General features: G+C 34.9%; 1 protein-coding gene across 4 annotated transcripts in view; it reads right to left on the bottom strand.

Moving 5' to 3' along the window:
• LOC123673280 (phosphatidate phosphatase LPIN3) overlaps nucleotides 1-14,596 on the bottom strand; it is a 340,332-nt gene that overhangs the window by 92,319 nt on the left and 233,417 nt on the right. The window lies entirely within an intron of this gene.

Raw genomic sequence — 14,596 nt, forward strand, 5'->3', positions numbered from 1 at the left:
ATTAAATTCAAACACATGAAAAACATTCATGAAAATCTGATTGATGAAATATTTCAAATGAGTACCTTTTTATTTATGACCTGTGATTATATGATTACTTTTCTGAATGAGTGGTCTTCAGTCCCATTCGAATGAAACTAATATTTTTCTCAGTTCTGGAATTCATGAGACTTATTACCTCGCGTTTCAATCTGTTCAGTTAGAATAACAATGAGGTCGTGAATAAAAATACAAATTTTGATCAATTTTTGTTTGTGAACTGCTAAGACAATTGTATTACATATATTGAAAATATTAAATGAATAAATTAATGGAATAGATATCAGAAAGAGCGGTTATTATCTCAATAAGACCGGATCTGTATTCACAAAAATATTGGGTGTTCATTTCCAATATTCTTTTCGGATTTTCTATGGTCCGTTTTCTATAGTTCTGATTATGTGAACAGCCTAAAATTTTACACGGAGCTCACAATTGGCATCTGATATCAGCACCCTAATTGTCAACTCCGTCAGTGCCTGTGGTCACGGAAACATAGGACTTTTTTATATTCGTCTATTATATACTTTATTTTTTATAGTTCTGAAAAAGCGACCTATATAATATCGTCGGCTAAGAGTGTAAATCTGCTAAGTCCATTTTGAACAATTTCACAGGAGACCAAAAAAACCGTACAGTACAGTGTTATAATAATAATAATAAGAGGGTTTATTCATGAAAATACATTCAATAAACTCTATTGAATGTATTTTCATGAATAAACTCTCTTATTATTATTATAACACTGTACTGTACGGTTTTTTTGGTCTCCTGTGAAATTGTTCAAAATGGACTTAGCAGATTTACACTCTTAGCCGACGATATGAGAATTAATAACTGGCAAAAAATCAAGATAAAAAATATACGGACGGACTGCGACTTGAACCTGCAGAGCAGCGACCTCCATACTTTTACCCCTCGACTCTAGTCCCCCGGCTATGGACGCTTTTAGTGCATTTGGCTTCTTATACGTAAACGTCGAAATAACAGGTTACAGAAGTTCCTAAAATATGAATAATTTCAGGGCCCCCGCAAGGGACATCAACGCCCGCGTGCGGAACATATTTTGGCGCCGCTGGGAGGTGGGGAAAAGCACTGCTGGATAATCGGAATTTTTTTTTTAAGTTTTGTTAAGAATTTAGTGTAGAATGGTTGAAAATCTATCAGAAACCTTAATTGCCTTAAGAACTTTATGGTGTTAGTGGTAACATAATACTTTTCAAATGTGTTTCAAAACTTAAACTGTATTCTTCTCTAAATTATTCATAAAGGCATAAACATTCAATTAGTATCAATCCAGAAATTGAATGGAGGTTTTTCTAGATTTGGCTGCTGCAAATTCTTTTATAATAATAATAATAATAATAATAAGCGGTAGCGGTAGGTGAATCTCTAGCGATTCCCCTATCAGGAGAGTTGAATCGACTCCTGCCCACCGCAGATTCCAGGAGCTCCCTGACCCGGGAAGCTGAAACCTGTCGAAGGGTCCCTGTCCAGGGTAACGGACAAAGCCGTGTGGAAAGCAGCTCAAGAATTCTCCCACCGTAGCTCTGCGGATCGTAAAAAGCGATCAAAGGCCGTCTCCCCCACGACACGGAGGAACCCATGAATGATGGTGAATTTGAGGAATAGGAATATAGAGCCGCTGCCTGAGGTTCGTCAGGGCGTGTCTGGAGCCGGCGCTGGACATGACAGTATGCGGGACGTCGGTGACAGAGTGCTAAGGAGACGGGCGTCTGTCGAACAAAATGCTACGCCTCCACAATCTCAACATTCTAGGAGAAGAATAACACGAGTTTCTCCGACCGCTGAAGGTGCTGCGCAGGATCCCCAACCAGCACTCACCCAAGCAGGTCTACCAAGAAGACGCATGAAATGGACAAGTTCGATAAATGAAACGATCATGCGCATATATTATGAAATGACTAATATGGAAGAGGATAAAATAGGCTACCGTCAAAAATTATTTGCAGAATTCCACAGAAACTATCCCGAACTTCAAGTTTCTGAGCAAAGAGTAGCCGACCAATACCGGGTCATATTGAGAAATAAACTTGTACCCGATGAGAGACTTAACACCATAAAAAATGAAGTCCAACTGAGGCTACAGAATAGGAACCTCACTAACAACGAAACGACAATCAGCTATTTATGTAAGAAATCCTGTCATGGCAAGAAAACGTGAAATTATTAGTGATCTATCAGTTATAGGCGAATTTGAGTGCAGTGCTGTGGAATGCGTCATAAATAAGTTGACTTTGGTGATTCTCTCAGTGTATAGACCACCTGGTGGAGGTATGGATTTATTCTTTGATTTAATGGAGAATATTCTATTTGAGAAAATTGTACCTAATAGCATAATCTTTATAGTAGGTGATTTCAATATTGAAATGAAAGATGAAAACAGTGTTAAAAATAGGTTATTCACACTATTCAATAATTTTTCAATAAGAGCTCAGATTGATGAGTATACTAGAATAACAGAACACTCTAAGAGTTGTTTAGACAACATATTCACTAATTTCTCTAGCGTAATATCAGCAGAGGTTTTGGAATACCATATTTCTGACCACATGGCTCAAAAAGTTCGTTTTCGTATTAGTAATAGAGTCGAAACTGAGATTGTTCGGAAACGGTTCATTAATGAGAGCAATAAAACAATTTTCATGCATAAGCTCGAAGAACAAACTTGGGATAATGTTTATCTCATTGACGAGCATGATGTAAATGAACAATGGCTTGTTTTTGTTAATCAATTTTTGAATATATTCAATGAATGTTTTCCATTAACACCAGTATATAAAAATCGTAAAGTTATTAAGAAAAATGATAATATAGAAAGTATGAAGCAACAATTAGATACTCTGATGGTATTATCTGGATTTGATGTTTCATATAAAATACAATATAATCAATGTAAAAGAGAGTATGATGAATTGTTGAAGTTAGAAAAACGCAAATCATATGATGAAAGAATCGGAAAATCTGACTGCAAAATAAAATCTATGTGGGCTATTTGTAGAGAAATAACAGGAAAGAACATAACGCATGAACAGAATTTTTGTGAAGATCCATTAAAGTTAGCTAATGACTTCAATAAATACCTAGTGAAAGTTATTCAGGATATTCAATTAGGTCGGGAAGATATCCCTTTTGTTAATATTATCCCAGAAAATGATAGGTCAATGTTTCTGAAACCTGTAAGTGTTGCTGAGTTGGTTGAATTATCGAATCATTTGAAAAATAAACACTGCAGTGGTTATGATGATATACCAGTTAGTATCGTTAAATCATCAATTACAGTTATTTCCACTATACTTTGTTATATATTGAATAACTCAATGAAATTCTCAATCTTCCCAAATAGGTTGAAGCATGCTCTGATAAAACCACTTTTCAAAAAGGGTGATCCAAATGATCTTGACAACTATAGACCGATAAGTTTATTACCCGCTTTTTCCAGAATTTTTGAATTAGTGATGTGTTCAAGACTGCTCAGTTTTATGAATGAGTGTAATCTTTTTTCCCAATGTCAGCATGGATATTTGCGAGGGAGATCGACTGATACTGCTATTTATCAGTTCATAAATGCAATTATAGATCATTTAGAAAACAAAAATTTAGCTTTGGGTCTTTTTATAGATCTGAAAAAAGCTTATGATTGTGTGGATCACGATATTTTATTGCAGAAACTTGATAGGTATGGTGTTAGGGGTAGGGCTAATGATTGGATACGGTCGTTCCTCTCAGATAGGTGTCAACAGATCGTTGTTGATAATAAAGTTAAATCTGAAGTTTCTTTTATTGATGTGGGTATAGCTCAGGGTAGTCTTGCCGGACCTATTCTGTTTATAATCTACATAAATGATTTGCCATTGTCATTGAATAAATATCTCATCACTAATTACGTTGATGACACCAACATTTTATTACATGGAAATAGTTCCAATGAAATAATTGAACAAACAAAGAATTGCTACAATGAGGTTGATAGTTGGTTTTCTATGAATAGGCTAGTGATAAATACTTCAAAAACAAGTTTGGTGTTCTTTCGTACTAAACAATCACAAACATCTACACCAAGCAGTATTAATCTTGAAAATAATATAATAGAACCTGTATCAAGTACAAAATTCCTTGGCATACAAATAGATGAATTTCTGGATTGGGAGATACATATAAATAAACTTTGTTTAAGATTAGCCAGTGTTGGGTATGGAATCAGGGTTGTTGCTCAGTATATGAATGAGGGTACTTTGAAAATTTTGTATCATGCAAATTGTGAATCGATCATTAGATTTGGAATCATTTTCTGGGGTGGCAACTCTAGAGTCCAATCAATATTCATAGCTCAGAAAAGAATTATTAGAACTATATGCAAAATGAAGTACAGGGATTCATGCAGAGGTAAATTCAGAAATATGAATATAATGACGGTATATGCTTTGTATATTTATGAATGTTTGTTGTTTGTTTTTAAAAATAGAGATAAGTTTGATATGGGAGTTAGTCATAATTATAATACAAGAACTCAAGATTTATTATATCCTTATCATAGATTAACCTTGAGTGAAAAAGGTCCTTATTACATGTGTATTAAAATATTCAATAGACTACCTAATTATATTAAATGCTGTGATAGTTTATATAGATTTAAGAAAATTGTTAAGAGAATGTTAATTCATTTGGAACCTTACAATTGTGGGGATTATTTTGTTTCTGAAAACTTGTGTATTTAAGTTCTTTATTCTGACGTCATTTCATCTTTTATGTAGCTTTTGTTGTGTAAAACTTGAAATAAAGAAAATTATCTATCTATCTATCTATCACAATTGAAGAAAACTACGATTGTGCTGAAAACCAACACAACATCAATGCACAAATGAACTCTGAGGAACAAAACAACGCAGATGTGTTAGCAATAAGTGATGCTCAACGACGGAATATATATGCTGCTCCCGTCGTAAATCCAGAAGAAGACCAAAGAGAACTACTGGAGCGATTATTTGCCACAATGAATAGATGCGTTATAGATTTTGAGGGCACAGATCCATTGAGACGACCGATTCTGCCAAGATTGAGGACATCTAAGAAACTATCTCATCTTCTGGTCATGACCAACAAGGAGATTATACCCAAGTATCTTTCTGACTACCATGATCTCGAATCATTACACCTCATCATATACTGTGCAGCATTTTCAATAGCAACAGTGCTAGGTGTGAAGCCACAACCTAAAAGTCAGCAACCAGCCAGAGAAAAACAACAAAATAAACCACATTGGCAAAAAAAGGTAGAAGACAAAGTTCATAGCATCCGCCAAGAAATTGGAAGGCTCACCCAATTTGCAAAAGGTTCGCCGTCTAGAAGATCACAAAAAATGGTGAATATAATAATGGATCGTCACCGGCAACATACAACGTATGATCCAAACAATGAAAATGCTCAACAAATTTTAGACACACTGAAACAAAAACTTAGTGTGTATTCCGAAAGACTCAGAAGATACAATGAGAGCTATAGAAGAAAACAGGACAATATGATTTTTGAAAACTCCGAAAGAAAATTCTATAGAGTGTTAAACAATAATATGTCAGCAACACCAGGAAGTTATCCAACCGTCGAGGATATTGAGAATTTTTGGACAGATCAACTCGCTACACCAACCCCCTACAACTCCCAGGCTGATTGGATAAGAAATGAAGAGAAATCCTATGAGACAATGGAACAAATGCCGCATAACGCAGTTTCTATAGAAGAATTCCATGAAGTATTGAAAAACACACACAATTGGAAATCACCCGGCCCAGATGGAATCCACAACTTTTGGTTGAAAAAATTTTGGTGTATACACGGCAGGCTAGTTGAAACCATAAATGATGTTATAAGTAATCCAACGGAAATGCCCAAATTTTTAACAACAGGGACCACTTACCTCTTACCGAAGGATTTGCAACACACAGCGGATCCATCAAAATACAGACCAATTACATGTCTACCAACAATATATAAAATCATCACATCATGTATAGCATCTCGTATCTACAAACATTGCGAGACAAATAATATAATGACAGCACAGCAGAAAGGATGTTCCAAGAATGCACTAGGATCGAAAGAACTGCTGATAATAGATTCCATCATATGCAACCAAGCCTTCAAAAAACACAGAAATCTTTTTATGACATATTTTGACTATAAGAAGGCCTTCGACTCTATTCCACATGGGTGGCTGACAAAAATTTTGGAAATATACAAGATCGATCCAATTACAATAAACTTTCTGAAGTATGCAATGTGCAACTGGAGAACGAATATCGAACTCTCTACAGCGAACATAACTACTAAAGATATTCCAATAAAAAGGGGAATTTTCCAAGGAGATTCGTTGAGTCCCTTATGGTTCTGCTTGGCGCTGAACCCCCTTTCTAAACAACTGAATGCTACTGAAAAAGGTTTCAATGTGAAAGGAAACAGAAATAATATTGCACTCAATCATTTGCTATACATGGATGACCTCAAACTTATAACAGGCAACAAAAACCACTTGCAAATTATGGTCAAACTGGTGGAAAATTTTTCGGAAGACGTGGGGATGAAATTCGGATTGGACAAGTGTCGTACTATTAGCGTAGTGCGTGGAAAAATTCAAGATGAACCGATAGCTCTCTCCAATCGACAGGAGATAGAAGCAATGAAATCGGACGATCTTTATAAATACCTAGGAATGAAACAAAACCGACGAATAAACCATCAAAGAATGAAGGAAGACTTAACAACTGAGTTCATTAGGAGAATCAACAAAATTTTGAAAACAAACCTCAACAGCAAGAACATGACGAGAGCTATCAATACATTTGCATGTTCAATTCTTACATACTCTTTCGGTATCATTCCATGGACCAAAACAGATATGGAAAAACTGCAACGCAAAATGAGAACCTTGATGACGAAAGCACACAAGCACCACCCGAAAAGTAGCATTGAGAGGACGACACTGCCGAGAAATAAAGGAGGCAGAGGTCTGCTAGACCTCATGGAACTTGCCCATGCTCAAATTGAATGCCTACGAACATACTTCAAAGACAAATCAGGCACGTCAGAGATCTACAAAATACTGTGTGAAGCAGACGAATCAACACCTTTACAACTGCACAAGAAGCAATTGTCATACAACCACCAGACAATCCAAGAAAAACTGCAAAGATGGAGAGAAAAGCCCCTACATGGACGACATTTCAACGAGGTGAACCAGGATCATGTCGACATTGAAGCGTCGAACTATTGGCTCACATCAGGTGCGATGTATCCAGAAACGGAAGGATTTCTTTTAGCCATCCAAGATCAAGTGATCTCAACAAAAAATTACTGCAAACATATCATAAAGGATCGAACTATTACTGACGATCGATGCCGTTATGGGTGTCCAACGAACGAGACAATCCAACATATCACGGGAGGATGTCAAATGTTTGCAGGAAATGAATATAAAGAGAGACACGATGCAGTAGGAAAGATACTACACCAAGAAATGGCAACTAAATTAACACTAATTAATTCTGAAAAAGTGCCATACTACAAGTACCGACCTGAAACCATCCTGGAAAACGAACGCTATAAACTGTACTGGGATCGTACAGTTTTGACTGATAAAACAGTCCCTCACAACAGGCCAGATATATTGCTAGTTGATAAACAACAAAAGGCAGTAATACTCATCGACGTAGCAATACCTAATAACAACAACATGCGTCAAAAAGAGGTCGAAAAAATTTCAAAATATAGGGACCTCGAATTTCAGATAAAGCGCCAGTGGGGAATGATATCAACGAGAACTATTCCAATTATCATCTCAACAACAGGAATAGTACCCAAAAATCTCAAGAGAAATATCAAGCAACTAGGACTTAGTGAGTATATATGTAATATAATGCAAAAAGCTGTTCTTTTAGGTACTGCAAGGACGGTGAGAAAATTCCTAGGAAGCGAAGGACAGGTCCAAGGATCGCGTGTAAGAGGACCAGAAGTTCGACGAGAACCAGGGGGACCACAAGGACCGGACACGACCGAGCTCTGCCCTTCTGATATTTTGAATATCTGGGATTGAGTGAATGTTCCTCTTAGCAAGGAGTGAGTAGCCGACGGCGAGGAAAAATCCTACGCGTATAGGCAAAAGTCGAATAATAATAATGATCTTTATTCCGAAAGAATGCCCAATATAATACATTACATACAATACAGTACATTAGATGGAATAGTGTCAACTAACAGAATTGTTAAATCCTAACTTCTTTGATGTTGTATTCATGAATGGAATAAGGTTCCATGTTAATGAGTATATTTCTTACATCATTTTTAAACTTATTGAGTGTTGTACTTTTTTTTATATCATCTGGTAATTGGTTGAAAAATTTTATTGCGGCATATGTTGGATGTTTCTCATATTTGACTAATCTGTGTTCAGGATAAAGAATATTTACATGTCTAGTACTATAATCATGGACGGAACTACTGTATACAAACTTATTTCTATTCTTGAATAAATAAACTAAACATTCATATATATACAATGCAAATACTGTCATAATCTGATTTTTTCTAAATAAACCTCTACATGATTCTCTGTATTTGAGTCCAAATATAGTTCTTATGACTCTCTTTTGTATACGGAAAATCTCCAACACTCCTGAATCCGATCCGTAGAAAATCAAACCGAACTTCATTACACTTTCAAAATTAGTGAAATAAAAAATTTTCAAACAATTTTCATTTAAATATTTACTAATTATTCTTATACTATAGCTGACTGAATTTAGTTAATTTCCTGTACTTATAATGTGGTTGTTCCAGTTTAGATGTTCATCAATTTGCATACCAAGAAATTTAGTACAATGTTCAGGTGTGATGCTCAAATTTGACAGTTGTATCTGAGATGGTGTTGTGGTATTCTGTTGTTTGGTTCTAAAGAGAATAGTGGTAGTTTCCTCCTGACTCAAAAGAAGACCATTCCTTTCAATCCAGTTTTCGATTTGATCATACGAAGTACTGGCTTCATTTATTAAGTTTGGGTAGGTAGATCCAGCAACCAACAAATTTGTATCATCTGCATAATTGGTGAGAAGACTCGAATCGGATATCAATGCTCGTTTCATATCATTTGTGAACAAAATGAACAAAATAGGGCCCAATATGCTTCCTTGAGGTACACCGGTATAATTGGGTTTTATGTCAGATTTTGTAGTTTTTCCGTTTTTCATAACTTTAACCCTTTGCTTTCTATTATTCAGATATGATTCGAACCATCTCAAAGCAGTTCCCCTTATTCCATAAGCTTCGATTTTTGCCAACAAAAGTGGTCGATTTAGGCAGTCAAACGCTTTTGATAGATCCAAAAATATTCCTAGAAGTATATCATTATTTTCGAACGATTTGATTATATTTTCAGTGAATTGAATAGTAGCTGTCATTATCGATCTTCCTTTTATATATCCATGTTGGTTATCATTTAGTATATCGTTCACCAATAGAAAGTTAACTAGACGGTTGCACATTGCCATTTCAAAAAATTTTGAGAAACTTGGTAGTACACTGATGGGTCTGTAGTTCCCAAGCGACTCGCGATCACCTTTTTTATAAATTGGTGTAATTACAGATATCTTCAATTGACTAGGAAAAATACCATATGTGAGGGAATTGTTAATTATGTAGCATAGTACTTCTGCTAAGTTTTGTATACAAAATTTTATCAAACTGATAGGTATATCATCATCTCCACTAGAATGTTTATTTTTAATTTGTTTATTCAGTTCTTCTATTTCTTTAGGTGTAACAGGTGTCAAAAATATCGATCGTGAAGCTCTTGGGATGTCACATGATGATATGTTTACGGGCAAAATAGGTACATTTGTTGTTAGGTATTCATTAAACATGTTAGCAACTCTTTCAGGATTTCCACTAATGAAAGTGGCATTTACATTATCTCTACCCGTAATTTCATTGAAAATATTCCACATTGTTTTCATTTTATCATCAGATTGGGATATACTGATTTCATATTTTTCAGTTCTCTTCTTTGCCAGTAATTTTTGATAGTTTTTCTTGGTATTATTATAAAGTGGTTTTAGTTCAGGATGATAATGCATAATAATCCCTAATATACTCAATCTATTTTTGAAATCCAGTATTTCCTGATCGGGTTTAAATTTTAATGATTTTCCGGTGACACACTTTTTTTTGAGTGGAAAGCATTCATCAAAATACATTTTGAAGGTATTGACAAAAAGATTCCATTGTTCGTCTACTTCACTTGCAGCGATGTTATATATGTTGGACCAATCTTGTTCTGCTATTTGTTTTTTGAATGCAATTTTAGTTTCTTCGGAGAATAATCTGATGTTTTTATATATTTTATTTTGTCTTGTATTTGTTGAGAAATTTATTTTGACTCCCATATGGTCAGAGATATTAGTCTGCATAATATTCACTTCATCTATGTTAATACAGTTAGTAAAAACATTATCTAAACATGACTTACTTTTATCAGCAATTCTTGTGTACTCATTCACTAGAGAAGTAAATGAATATCCATTTAATAACAGGTTCATTCTGTGAATATTCACAGCATCGCCTTTTAGATCGACATTGAAGTCACCAGCAATGAGGATGATTTTCTTCTCATTCACTAACAGTTCTAGTAATGTCTCTAGCTTTTGGTAAAACTCGTTCAAGTTTTCTCTTATTGGTGAACGATATACACTCACGATGATATAGTTCTCAATGCCAATTTTGCATTCAACACCTGCACATTCAAATACCTTCTTTTTAGAGATTTTATTGATTTCATATTTCACATTGAATTCGAATCCATTTCTGATGTAGATTCCAACACCACCATGTTCATTTTTTTCCCTACAAAAATATGCTGCCAATTTAAAGTTGGGGATAATATATGCCTTCAATTGATATTCCGTTTGCCAGTGCTCAGTAACTGCAAATGCAACACAGTCTGCATTATCAGATAATAAGACACCTACCTCATCTATACAATTTGCAATTGACTGTAAGTTTTGAAGTATCAGGCTAGATGATATATTCGTATTTTGTCTTTTTGTTGTTGTAACCGTTGGAGTTTTTTTCTTTATAAAAAATGTGCACTTTGTCCATTGAGAAATTGACGATGACGCTCAAAGTCGAACCGCTTCACAGCAACGTATTTAGGCCAAAATTCCGGTTTGTACATTTCATCCTTCTTTTCAAGAGGAGCCGTAACAACGAATCGCTTCAGTTGATTTTCGTCACTTGGAATTTCTTTGACCGTGATTAAATCTCCATGGAATCCAGGTTTTTTCGAAAGATAATCCTTAATATGAGTTTCATTTGCGACTCTTTTCACACGATAGACGTATAGCCACACTTTCCGTTCACCTCCAGAGAAGCCAGTTTTATTTGCTTCATCCGAAACTTCAGCAGTTCCCAGATTTTTTATGTTTTTTCTTTGGTATTTCATTCTATTATTTCTACGACGATTGACTTCAGTGAATTCTTCTCTTTCATTCCGGTTGTTTTGTACTGTTCCCTTTATAATGTTTGTTGTGTTTTGATTATTAAAATTGGAGGTTAGATTGTCATTTTCATTTGCGATTGATGTTTCCGTATTCAAAGGTCTATGATTCGAAATTTTTCTTGCTATTATCAATCAATCAATTTTATCGAGTATCTCTTGCTCCAGAAAATCTTTCTTATGACATGGTAGACTTCAAATAGTTTTTAATTATTTTTAATTTAGCGAATGATCTCTCACCAGAAGCAACAGACACAGGTAAAGTGAGAAGTATTCTTAAGGCAATACTAAGATTCGGTAGAGGAGAAGTTAGATTATTTTCAAAAATATATTGTAGAATTTCAAGAGGATTTTCGCTTCAGATAATGAAAACAATCTTAGGGCTTTTATCTCGTTGATTAAATAATTTTCTTTCACGTCAGCCTCTTTTTTTCCTGATCAGTTAGCTTTTGTTGAAAAGCATGACAGCATTTTAAAAGATATTTGTCATTTAATTTAAGAATATCACAAATAAAACAAAAAACGTCATCGTAATCAGATATCATATCAAACCTACTATTTAAGGAACTGAATGTTTGATCAATTATTTTCAAAAAGAAATTTATTTTAAAAGTGATTTTTAGATCTTGAGGTGCCTCATCCGTCTGTTAATAATCGAACAATTTTGGTTTATACTTTCGTCTTACAGTATATAATGGAGAAAAACCTTGATCTATCTCAAGAGCAGCCGCTAGTTTTCAGCTTCCGCAAGTTTTTCCTCGAGAACATTATCATCCCTATAAGTTTTGAAATGATCATCTTAATTCTTCAAATAGTTTTGCCACACTTTAATGTCAATCGCTACACTTTGCATCATTTTGCTTACAATATTAATCTGGAATGAAACATCATAAGAAATTATTGAACTTCAAATAAATTCAAAAGAATGAATATTAAATAAAAGAGAACTCGCTTTATGTCTTGTTTCTATGTTGAAAGTATCATTTTCTGCTATTTCTAAAAAGCTATCACATATTTGAATGAAATGAAACTTCAGCATCAATTCTACTTGATCATCTGAATATTTAAATTCTTGACCCTTAAACGTTGCGAAATAAAATCTATTATTTGGATTACGCCGTCCCTCGCTGTTATAGCGCAGCAAGCAGATTTTGGTAGTTTCAGATATTCTGCGTTACTTGTAGTATTTTTCCTAACAGAAAGTGTCGAAATTTTCAGTAATTCCCCTGGCTAAAGGCCGTCGTTTCGGTATTTATGATTGTTTATGTTTACCAAATGCGTGTGTTAGTGATAATCGAAGAATCGCCGTCCGATGCAGGTTGCCGGGTGCCCATAAAGAAATCTCGTGCCGACAAAGGAATAATTATTATCTATGATTTATTTACTCATAGAGAATCGTACAGGATGTTGTTTCGAGAATTCAAACGATTCATACTTTTTTGTTAACCCGGACCTGGATTTTCAAGGCGGTTATTGCATGATACGTTTGGGCTCTCAATTAGGAATTTATTTGCCAAATATGAAGAAAATATACCGGGAGGTTCGTTTGATATGTCCTCAGAAATAAATGGGCAAAATTCATAAAACACCCTGTATTTCGGCTACGAAGACAGTATGAAAAAATAAATGGGGTATCTCCAGAACCGCCTTGGTGCCACCCATGCACCTGTGAAGTATTTCCGTTTCCCAATGAAACACCCTGTATAAAGAAAAGCAATTTCAAGCCTAATGCTAAGTTTAAAGCAGATAACATCATCGGGATAATAGAAAACCTAAGAAGAAGATTGTAAAAGAGTCCCCCCATATTTCCGTTATTACTGATTCAATTGGATTGAGATTTTGCGTATATAAGGGAGGGACCGTTTCGAACTTCATGTGAAATTTTATTTACCTAGCTCCACCCGAACTGTATAAATTTCAAGAGGAAATAACAAAAATAAACCTTATATTTCAATGACCACTGATCCAATCGAGTCGAGAGAGTGAAGTCGGGACACAAATATATACCTTTATACAGTTCTGTGATCTCGAAGAGCGTAAATGGCACATGCATAAACGAGTGCTCAAAAGCTTCTGACTGCACGTCAATGCTTTTTAACTAGTTCCTCTAACAAGAACTTCATGATGCATTGTCACCAGAGTTGTGTAAACCTGCCAAATTTCAAATCAATCGGACTATTGTGTAAAATTTAACTTGCAAGATTTAATTTAGGACACACACACAGACACCAGGACAGGTGAAACTAGATGAAAGCTTTTATATAAAAAAGGTACGGTATTTTCAAAAGTCATTGGATTGAAGGAAATTGATTCGGATGAAAATTGAAGGTTTTCAGGATGTGTAGAAGTTTTCACGATTTTCATTATCATTACGTAAATTAATATCAATTCGTGGCTATTGGGCTAAAAAACGAAGGTAAAAATTTTGAATTAATTTATATGTCCCAATTTTTTAAAGCCACACTTCATCAGGTAAAATTATTTCAAGTGAAGAATATAATTATTTATTACTGAATACTGGTATCAAATACTATAAAATATATATTTCAATATTATTACATCATTCATATTGAATCGAAAGATCTATATTGTGGTCTCGATTCTGTTTCTAGTGAGAATCCCACAATTATCAACCCAACTGAAAATGACCGCAGTTCAATCGTACAGACGTACGATAGACTGGTAGACACCAGTGCTCGAACGTCAGATTTCTTTTCATATCAACATTAGCTGAATATACCTTGGAGCCGAGAAAGAATCATATCGGTCGAGCGAACGCATCTGTTTCAGTAGTATCCACTGTTGCCAGATTTGGGACGCACTATTGAGCCTTTCTTAGAAGATGTATATCTGAATTATAATAACTTTCACCTATTGCAGCGCCCCCGAAGCAGAATTCACGTGAACTGAAAATATACAACATCTTTCATTCGCCGTATCATGCTACGTCCCAAGATTAGATTTTCGAGACGGAATAACTATCTTCTCATGAGACGA

Source organism: Harmonia axyridis, chromosome 1 (assembly GCF_914767665.1).
Source record: "Harmonia axyridis chromosome 1, icHarAxyr1.1, whole genome shotgun sequence".
NCBI lineage: Eukaryota > Metazoa > Arthropoda > Insecta > Coleoptera > Coccinellidae > Harmonia > Harmonia axyridis.